This window comes from Carassius gibelio, chromosome A7, assembly GCF_023724105.1.
Source record: "Carassius gibelio isolate Cgi1373 ecotype wild population from Czech Republic chromosome A7, carGib1.2-hapl.c, whole genome shotgun sequence".
Classification (NCBI taxonomy): Eukaryota; Metazoa; Chordata; class Actinopteri; order Cypriniformes; family Cyprinidae; genus Carassius; species Carassius gibelio.
In genome coordinates, this window is record NC_068377.1 from 28,225,413 (window position 1) to 28,237,202 (window position 11,790).

Here is an 11,790-nt window from a genome sequence, read left to right on the forward strand (position 1 = left end):
TAGACCTTCTCGTCTCCTGTCATTAATTCTTCATTTTCACATAACGGTGTACTGTAAGTCAGAGTTAATCACGGTGACGTTATATATGTGTGCGCGTGTGTTTGTGTGTATACCTCTACATCCTTTTATAGATCATTTTATATTCAATCCTTCGCTATATTTTATCTGAAACCTAAATCAAGTCATTCAGTCTACAGTAAGACCAAACTCGCTCTGACCAGCAGGTGTCTTATCGGGTATAGGCTTTTTCTCAGATGAAAGATTCACAGCTTTTGATTAGATTTTTATTAACTACCTGTAGACATATTACATGAACACTGGTCCACAAAAGCTGAGAGACTAAAATGTCTGTCCTTAATAAAGAATGAACGTGTTGCTCTATCAGCCTCAGTAATTGTACTTTTCTTTCCATTCATTTCTAAGCTCCTCGTGTAAAGGTCCCTAATATAAAATATAAGACATTAGCACACATATTATTTCAGCATTTTTATCCAATGCAACTAGAATTGCTATCAAAAGTTAATAATTGTATGCATTGCTTGGGAACTGAACCCATGGCCTTTGGTTTGCTATGATGCATTGCATCATATAGTAAAAATATCAAGCAGTGACAGCTTTTGTACCTTTTTTTCTGAGAGTTAAGAACTATAATTTAAAAAAGGGCTATAGCATTTACAAAGACAGTACCTGGAGAAATGGCTCATGGTTCTCTGCTTTCTGGACTCAAACCAGCAACCTTCTAATTTCCAGCCCAGAGCATTAGAGACAAATAATGTGTATCTTCTTAAAATAAATAAGAACGTGAGTCTGTGGCATCACTCTTGACCAGTTAGACACTGTTTTGACTGTGACATTGGTTGTAGGAACTGTAACTGACTGATCTGGGCTCTGTGAGGTCCTGAGAGAACTGCATAAATAATTCAATGCAAGGTGACCCAGCCTCATAACATGCTCCACTTGAGCCTTTAGGCTTATATTTATAGACAAAGACTACAGGTACATTGCTCAGTTGCAGTCCTCACTTTATTTTTTCCTGTCACAGACAGTTTCAGCCTTACATTCAGCCAGTGATGGCAGACACATTTTAGAGAGATTTTATGCTCAGTAGCAAGCTCATGGGCATATGTCCAAACATTTTTGGGAGGGGTGGTGAAAATTTGATGATTCCTGAAATTATAGTCAAATGGTACAGTCAAATTCTGATATTATTCATAAGATCATTTCATATTGATTTAGCAGATGTACATCCAAAAGGTCACAGGTGACCTCCCCAAATGTTTTCATATTTTTGGTTATCACTACTAATGGATAAACCAAGACTATCTTGTATATTATGTCACAGGGCCTATAATTCAAGGTTTAATTTCATTGTGTTAGAAGGCTGGGCATATATTTACAATTACACTTCTGGCAGACACATTTTATCTAAAACAACTTACACAGTATTCAGGGTACATTTATCTGTTGCATTCCCTGCAATTAAACCTGTTTGAGCTAAAGGAAAGATCAAGAAGCATGGAATACAAGTCGGCGAGCTATTTTCTCATTTACATCCTTTTTTGTGAAGAACAGCAAAAGTGAAAGCTAACTTCCATCTTACTCTTCAAGGACTGGAAACTTAAAAATACCAAAGCTGTTTGCTAAAGCATTGCATGAGGCAATTTCTTTTTTTACATTTTCATTGTTTTTAATTTTTAATCACTGAACAGTGTATCTCTAATGCAGGGATTGATATATTTTATTTTTCCGGCAAACTGGGAATTATTATTAATGAGTAATGATGTTTGAGTAATAAGCCCAACTCTGCATGCCAGTTTCACTTTTTTTTTTTCTTTATTCCATCAGGCCCATTATCTTCAATGACCTCTGCAGGCAATTGAAAAAGCATCATGCTATTCATTACAAAATCAAATTCTTTAAAAAAATTAATCATAAACATCTGAAAGTGAAGCTATATGTTAATTTAGGAACTAAAACTGCATTCTGACTTTGGTCAGAACAATGCTTCGGTTGCTAAGTGAAAATTAACATGCAGTCTGGTTCTGTGCTGATTCGTCTATAATGTGTTGTCAGTTGTTAAGCGAATTAGTCTTTCTAGTTTCAACAATATTAGGGCATCACATTTTAGACTACACCTTGAATTATTACCACCTAGATAGGTGGAGAAGCCTGTAAGATCCAGCTATCATCCGGGAAAATAAACCACAGGGAGTCTGGGTGGGCGAAGGTAGAGGTCAGCTCTTTGCTTGTTTTGATACAGGGCATCTTCAGTACAGGTGGGCAAAGGTTCAGACCAATCAACAACATTTTAGCTGCAAAACCCACACAGTGGGGTTCTGAAAGTCTGCTCTCAGGCATGAACTCCACAAGTTTGTTCAGAACATGAACTTTATTTACATTTATGCGTTTGGCAGAAACTTGTAGTGACATAGCATTCAATGTTTACATTTCTTGATTTATCTGAGAACTGAACCCATGACCTTGGTGTTGCTAGTGCCATGCACTACACTTTGAACTACAGAAAATATCATATTTATGTTCTCCAGCATGATTTGAGAATGATCCAAGAGCATCTTGAGCGTCATTGTTTACAAGAATATCAGACCTGAGGAGTTCACATGATCAATGTCACAACATTTCCTTATATGATTATTGACGAAGAAATAATGCAGAATCATAAATATTTCATAATATTTATTTATTTTTTAATTTTTATTTAATTTTTTTCACAATCTTTACTTGTTTTTTCTAGGTTTAAATCACTATTGCCAGATCCCAGTTTTTGAATGTAGTCTCAGTCTTTTGGATGTCACTATAGTCCTGAAGATGACTAAATCTTGGCATTTCTAAACAACAAAGTGGTATGATGAAATAAATCGTTATCATACAATAGCTCATTATTTCAAAGAGAGATGACTAATAAATCCATCACACAATGTATACATGGGGAGAACCTCAACTCCACGCTATCAGAAAAGGAGCAGTCCAGTAATAAGTCCAGAGCAGCTGTGACTACAGCCAGAGGTCACTAATAAATAATGTACAATTCTCCTTGTCACCTGTGGGGAGAATGACAGATCACAGTGAGAGAAGTCAACTTATTTACAGCTCCAGATGTCATCACATGACAAGGCATGGAGATGCTTCTGCAAATACATGTCAACAAGATAGATCATTTAGCTAATACAATTTATGTTTATAGTGTTGTTATTTTTATGTTTGCTGTGGATATGTAATTACATATAATTAATATGGCTGAATATTTTATATATAATAATAGTAATAATAATAATATATTAAATTCCTCACTATAACTGTTCTGGAGTTTTTAGTCATAAAAGTCATCATTATTATTCAGGGCAGAAAGTTGAGAGCATTTGAGAAAATTAGGTATTCATCAGGTTCAGTGAGTCAGAAATGATCTTTCACAGTTCAAGTAATCCCTGATAGACCTTAATACAGATGAGCAACATCCGAATTTAAGCCGCTTTACTCTTTACGAAGAGCAATAATGTCAACTATAAATTCCAGAAAGTTTCATGAAACAATTGCCTGTGGTTTATAGGAAGAATATTTGTTGTTTAGAATTGCAGAACGATTCTAAATGTTTTCAGAACTTGATTTCCATCAAAAGATGGACCTCTTTGTAGAGCTGGTTATCAGCTCCTCTTGTATTCCTGTCTTTACTCCTTTGTACTGCAGTTGCAGCGCTAACCCTCCAGCTCTGATATCATTCCTGGCAGGAGCTATTAAAAAGGCAGCAAAGTAAAGGGCTTCAGGAAAGGTCGAGCTCTGAGGGTGGGGAATGAGGAATGGAAATGTTAACTGACATTATTAATTGACATTCACATGCTGTGGAAACAAAAAGGTATAGATATCCCTCCTTCTCCCTGAGGGGGAGATAGGTAAAGTGTGTCGGTATTGAAGCAGATACAGATACTATAGTTTAAAGCCATTTTCACTATTTATAAAGACACGTGTGCAATGCTAGGAGGAGACAGGTACAGCCTTGTGTCTGAATGCTGCAGGGCATATATCATATCAAGCTATTACAGTTTGGCAAGCTATGTTTTTGTTTTGTTTTTTATAATTTTTTCCACTTTTTCTTTCCTCTCTCTCTGTCAGACCACGGGGATTGAGCCAACTCTTGAGATGTGGGTACTGACATTCAGTTATGTAAGCTACATGAAATAGGGAGGTGAAGGTAGTGTTATGTGGCCCAGCAGAAACCATACCCCTAAATTCCCATGTGTCATGTCATGGATGGTCAGCTATCATCTTGAAAATTACAGGTAAATGGTAAATGGACTGCATTCATATAGTGCTTTCAACAGACCCATGGCCATCCAAATAAATAATATTTTTGCATGTTTTGCATAGACAAAACTACAGCTTGACTGGAAATGACAATGAAAAAAAAGTCATATTTACATAGTAAAAAAAATAATACTTGAAATTGCTCTTTATCAACAAGGTTTTCTCTTTGGAAAAATAAATATAAAAAATAAATGATGGTGAGGGTTGTTATAGGTAGTTTGATCTTAGTTCATTTTAATAAAAATAAATTCCTAGGACATAAAAGTGTAGAAAAAGAAATGGCCTCATAGACTTTAAAGCAAAACTACCTCAGATGACATGTGTTTTCTTTCAGTGCAGGGCCTGCTTCCCGCTGTCCAAGTAAGTTTTATGTGAAGACTTGTCTTGAAACACTCTTCTCCACTTTACATAAAGATAGAGTGGCAGCTGGAGTCTTCTGGGACTGTGTTTTTCTCCCAGCTGTCATCAAGCTGAACATCAGATTCTTGACAGAGAGTAGATGAGAGAAAGGCCAAGACTGAGTCGCCTTTCATGCATTTTTGTGAAGTGATTTGGAGTGATGTCATGCCAGATGAGTTAACGTAATAGCCTTTAAATCTTTAGTGATAAAATGTGAGTCATTTGGAAGCAGTCCATTAAAATCAACAAACAGCAGTCATACAGTGTTTCATATGTATTGATTTGATCAAAATAGATCGAAAAAGACAGCTGTCATGGGGATATTCATAGCTCTACACATCTCATAAAAATTTCATATAATACAATAACATCCTCTGCCTGAGCCCATAAAAATTATCATTTTATTTGGGAATAAATCTAATGCAATATATTAAATAATACATTTCCATACATGGGAAAATAGCTTATATTTTTCAATATATTGCTTTAAACAGCTTCAGTTCAGTCTTCTCTCCCCTTTTATTTCTGTTTCTCAAGCCTAGTGCCCTTCATGCCCTTTCTGACCAGATACAGCACATCAGAACACCATCTGTCCACAGATCAACATAAATAGATTCACTATTGTCTTTCATTTACCCAGTGAAGGCAAGCAACAACCAGCAGACATGCATTTAGATTAAAATATCTCTTTGGGACAAAATGAAGTTATGCTACATGGCTTTTTTGTCTTTATCTTCCTATTTCTAGGAACTTGATGACAGATGGGAAAACTTCCAAACTCGTTAAAACACTTTTTTGGTGTTTTGTGGTATTCAATAATTACGCTATTTGTAAAATGAATTTAAATCCAGAAAAAGGAATCCTTAACACCGTAAATTATTTACCCCTAACAGTAACCATTTACAGAGATTAGACTGTCACTGAGATTGCTGTAATATTTCTTTTGGATAATTTTCTAAAAACAATTGTGTAAAAAAAAAAATGAAATTATAATGTTGAAATACATTTGTTTGCTGTGAATATTAAACTGTTTCATATGAATACAGATGTGTTCATATATTTCAACATGTAGACTTTGTAAAATTACTTTCTCTCTAAAAAGTGTGTGTGTATATATATATATATATATATATACATACATACATACATACATACATACATACATATATATATATATATATATATATATATATATATATATATATATATATTCCATAAATGTCCAAACTGATTGGTTCCAGGAAGACGTCAGCTTTTTAGGATCCAGGAAATTCTTTTAAGAGATAAGAAATCCAAACATCTGGCTCTTAACTAGGAACCAGAATTCCCTGGAATCTTCTAAATAAATTGTGGTATTTAGTTGAGATTTCGTCATATTTGAAAAGAGAAGACTCACCATGAAAAACAATTCAGTGGGCACAACATACTGACAATCAGAAAAAGTTATGTAATCATCTCTAAAGGACTAAATAAATCCAGGGTACCTGCAGGATTTTTAAAATTAAATTTAAGACTTTTTGACACCTACACAAATTAAATGAATACCATAAGGCATAGGGCAATGTCTATGATAACATATTGGACTGTAAAATTACAGTATACAGTTTACAGTTCAGATACATGTTTTCACAAAAACTAATTGTTTTAAAAAAAGGGAAGAGTCAAAAGAATAAATTATTATATTAATTAAAAAAATTATTATAAATTATTTAATAGTGTCACACCTGGACTCATTTAGTGTGTTTTTGCCCGTGACCCAGTTTCTGTCTTTCCGTGTTTGGTTTGATTAGTTCCCAGGTGTGTCTATTCTATTCCTCATGTGTTCCATGTCCCTGTTAATTTAGTCATGCCATCCACCTGTGTTTCCCCAATTATCCTTTTGTACATAAGCCTTGTCCTTTCAGTTCTGTTTTGTCGGGTATCATCACTTGCTACTAACTCATTCACTACGTGTGTCTATCGCTGTGCTCCTTGCGTTGTATATATTAAAAGCCTTATTCCGTTTATCCTCGGCTCCGTGTTCCTTCAGGCAGCGAAAACCGTGACAGAAGACCCGACCACAAAAAGGAAAGTTTAAAACTGCGTCTTTCCCTCCGTTTTGCTTTCGTTTTTTCTCAGTCTTTTTGTTTTGTAGTGTTTGATGGATCCCCTCTCTAGCCCCGGATTCCTCCTCCTCATGCTGGAGCAGGAAGGACGCTCTCTCGAGGACCACACCAGACGGTTTCTGCTATTAGCTAATGCCACCAGCTACCCGGACGACGCGCTCTGCACCTTCTACAACACCAGCCTGAACTCCAAGTGCAGAGCGTTGTCGCCCGAAGATGGTCCTCGGGAGGATTTCGCCGCATACGTGGAGTGGACTCTGGCGAGAAATGGCTCATCTTTCACCATCTGCCCCATAGAGGACCTCGCCAGCCCCACTCCCGACCCAGAGACCAGCCAGCCACCATCACGCCGCACGGAGCCAGAGCCCACCGCAGCCGCAGAGCCCGAGCCATCCACTGACAGGGAACAGGATCTCGAGAGCGCGACTGACCAGGTGTGTGAGCCGGCAACACCGTGCATCGTGGGAGTCCTCGTGGAGATCGAGGGCGTGGAGGAAAGCCCTGCCCACACTCCTGCGACTGAGGGTGAGCTGTATACAGTCTCTGAAGGTCATATGGAGCAAGTTCTGGATCTGATGGACTGGTCTATGGAGGTAATCCCTAATTTTCCTGTTTCCCCGCTGGTTCCGTCCAGCCCTGATTCCCCTGTATACCCTCTCAGTCTCCCACTCCTACCTCCTCCAGTCATTTCCTCTGCTCCATTTCCGCTGGTTCCATCCAGCCATGAATTTTCTGTTTATCCGCTGGTTCCGCCCAGCCCTGAGTTTTCTGTTTCTCCGCTGGTTCCGCCCAGCCCTGAATTTTCTGTGTCTCCGCTGGTTCCGCCCAGCTCTGAATCTTCTGTGTCTCCGCTGGTTCCGCCCAGCTCTGAATCTTCTGTGTCTCCGCTGGTTCCGCCCAGCTCTGAATCTTCTGTGTCTCCGCTGGTTCCACCCAGCCCTGAATCTTCTGTGTCTCCTGTATTCCCTCCCAGCCTCCCTCTCCCGCCTCCTCCCAAACCTGCTGGTCCCTCTACTCCTCTTTCGCTGGTTCCGTCCAGTCCTGATCCTCCTGTCCTTCCTCCCATCCTTCTCCTCTCTCCTCCTCCTAGACCAGCCAGTTCCTCGCCATCCCTGCTGGTGCCAGTCAGTCCCGCAGCTCACCCTCAGTCCGCGCCATCGGGGCGCGATGGTTCGCCGCTGGACTGCCAGTCTCCAGCTCCGCCTTGGCGCGTTAAGGCCCTGTCTCCGCCTCCAGCCTCCGAGCCCTGGACTCCTCCTCGGTCCTTCGACCCAGCGGCTCCGCCTTGGCTCTTAGCTCCCTCGTCTCCACCGTGGCCTGTCATCCCACCTGCTCCACTGGGCTCCCTCGTCCCTCCGGCTCCACCTTGGTCAGTCGTCGACCATCCGCCGCCTCGGGACTCCTCTCCTCTGGTTCCACCTCGTCACTCCATCCCTCCGGCTTTGTCAGGCTCCTCCTTCCCTCCAGTTCCACCTCCATCCTCGGTCGCTCCGGCTCCACAGCGGTCTGCCAGGACCCCGCCTCCACCTTGGTCGCCTGAGCCTTCAGCTCCACCTAGGCCCTCCGGATCCTCGTCGTCACCCTGGCTCTGCGGCTGTGCTGCTCCATCTTGGGCTCCTCACCCACCGGTGCAGTCTCCGCCTGTCGGCCCCCTGGTGTCGTCGACCCTTCCTTCACCATGGCTCCTCCCGCCGTCGACTCCACCTTGGATCTCCGTCCTGGCTGGTCTCTGGTGGACCATCTGGCTCCTCCTGCTCCTGTCTCCTCCCTGGCTCCTCCCTCCGTCGTCTCCTCCCTGGCTCCTCCTTCTGTGGTCCCTGTCTGCTGGCCCCCTCCTGGGAGTCCGTCCTCCACCGGAACCTCCTCCCAAGTTCCCACCCACGCCTCCCTCTGTTGTTTCTACGGGGCGAGGACGCACCTACCGGGAGGGGGGAGTACTGTCACACCTGGACTCATTTAGTGTTTTTTTGCCCGTGACCCAGTTTCTGTCTTTCCGTGTTTGGTTTGATTAGTTCCCAGGTGTGTCTATTCTATTCCTCATGTGTTCCATGTCCCTGTTAATTTAGTCATGCCATCCACCTGTGTTTCCCCAATTATCCTTTTGTACATAAGCCTTGTCCTTTCAGTTCTGTTTTGTCGGGTATCATCACTTGCTACTAACTCATTCACTACGTGTGTCTATCGCTGTGCTCCTTGCGTTGTATATATTAAAAGCCTTATTCCGTTTATCCTCGGCTCCGTATTCCTTTAGGCAGCGTGAACCGTGACAAATAGCATATAAATATATCAGTGTCTTTATTTTTTAGATTGTAATACATAACAATTAGCTTCTTGTCGATGCACCCGTTCACATTTACAGCTGTATTAAAATTGAATAAAACAGCAGACAGGCTTAATGAAACTGCACATTCATTCTCCGCTATATCACAATTCCTGTATTTCAGTCCCCAAATTTAAGACCTCTAAAAATCTAAGACCTCTGTCAGTATTATGATTAGCATGGGTGCATAAAAAATAATTGTCACATCATGTTCTGGTAACACAATATTATGTTTATACCTAAAAATAAAATCACAGCATACTTTGAGTCTTCAAAAAGTATTTAGCACTCAGTTTCTTCTGAAAACTGGTGAGAAAAACCTACAGTAATATAAAGTAGCAGCTGAGCTCACACAGAATGACCCCAATAATATGCACAAGTCAGCGGTCCATCCTAGTCTGTAAGTCTCCAGCAGCTGCCAAGAGCAGGAAAAAGGGTCACGGCCTGTAGGTGACCTCATCTGGAGTGCAGAGGAGTGGCTGGTGCTGATCTCATTGCTGGATATGCTGTAGAACCAAATCATTTCCAGACAGGAAACTGTTCTTATTTCATACATGAAGAGTGGAGGGTAAAAAGCGAATGTTGGTGACCTGTTTCCTGGGATTTTCCTTAGTTGGCAGTTATAGTCATCAAAATTATATGATATTAAATGATATTCTAATTATATGACCAGCACCTGTAGATGAGTGTCCCAGACCTACAATGAGCTGCCCTTTAGATCTGGTGAGCATGATTTCACCAAGTACAACATGTTCCTCGATCAACATCCTTGTTGATCCTTGAACATCATTCTAATCAACCAATAAGAATTGAGAGATAACTTTTCAGGAAATGTGTTCATCCACACCCTTGTTAATAAGCTATCACTTCCCTCTGATTTAAGGAATAAATTATGGGTAAGTTAAGGTTTAGAGGTAGTGATTGGGTTAAGTCTGTATTTTTGGACATTAAATGTTGATCCAGGATCAACAAAAGATGTTGATCCAGGAACATGTCTTCCTTGGCAAAATCATGGCAACATTTTAGATCTTCTCCAGCCAGACCTTCAACATCACTGTTCTCAGGTCAGCCCTTTCACTCATTGTTCACCCCCACATCTCACTTGTCCCTCCATGAAAACTGTAACAGGGCCGACGAGCCGTGAGACATGCGGATCCATATTCTAACTATTATTACACAGAGAGGTGGTTGTATAGGCATGGGTCAAACACTGGCAAACAGGTATATAGATGGCAAGACAAAGAATATTCCTAGGGCAAGCGTGGGTCTTCGATGAACGAACACTATCCAGAGGGCTAATATAAGCAAGAGTGGTAATCCAGAATCCAGAGCAAAGGGTAAAAACACAAGAACAGGGCAAGGCAAGAAAAAGACTAAACTATGAAAACTAGAAAATGAAATAAGACTACGAAAACTAGAAACTGAAACAAGACTTTGAAAACTAGAAACTGAAACAAAACTATGAAAACTAAAAACCGAAAAAAAAAAAACTATGAGAACAAACATGGAATGGCTTGGTATCACAGCTATCGCTAGGAGAGGGATATGGGCAGAACAATACTCGGCAGTGTGTGAAAGGAAGTCCAGTGCTATAAAGCGTGTCTGATTGATTGTGCTGTGTGTGTGTGTGTGTAATTGGTCTCAGGTGCATGTTGTGATTGTTATCAAGTGCCTGTGATTGGTGCAATGGAGCATGGGAAATATAGTCCAGGGTTTACTGTGTGGCGTGAGAGTCTGTGTTATAGAGGCTTGTACTTCTTCAACTTAAGGGTGATCTTGCCAAGTCCAAAATATGCGCCTCTCATTTTTGGATGCTGCATATCATGCAGTCTGCATAGGACACTGCTATAATAGGGATTTTGTTCCAGTTTTCTATTACAGTGTTCTGTTATTCAAGGACCAGATATGGTACATACAGTGAAAGACGCAATTATAATGGTGATTTTACTGTTCTCAAAACTCCTAAGACATGTAAACTCCAGCAATTTTCCCTAGCTATCTAAACAATTATTTTCACTGGCTATCGAAATAATATATTATTTATAAATATAATATGTGTGCCTTGGTGGCTATACATTATATTATATAAGAAATTTCGGTAACATTTTCTATTAAGCCTGCATTTATTATACATGCATAAGGCTTTATAATGCATGCATTATGCATTATAAAAAAAATAATAATGATCATAACAACAGTTATAATACATTGTAATAGTTGCGCGTTTGTGGTAATAATGTTTAAGAGCATGATTATTTATAACACACAATTAATACCATATTGAATCCACTTAATTTAAGATGGTTTATTTCATGACATTGTTTGTTTAAGGTCTGCACAGTGAGTGGTTAGGAGTGGTTGATTGTTTTCGAGTGTTTCCTGTGAGGTTAAAACAAATTTTGCTGTAAGCTTCTTTTTTTTTTTTTACTTTTCGAACTTCCCCTTGCTTCTCCTGTTATTAGTGGACTTCCTCCTACCCTTCATTAGCCATCTATGTGAAGTGAAATTAGATTAAACTTAATGAGGGTGAGCAGAGTATGACTGTGTGTGTGTGTGTGTGTGTGTGAATGACAGCTCTGTCTCGTGCAGTCATGTCTCTGTGGCTTCCTGTCAGCTGCTCTTTCTCACAGTTACCATCAGTCTATGATA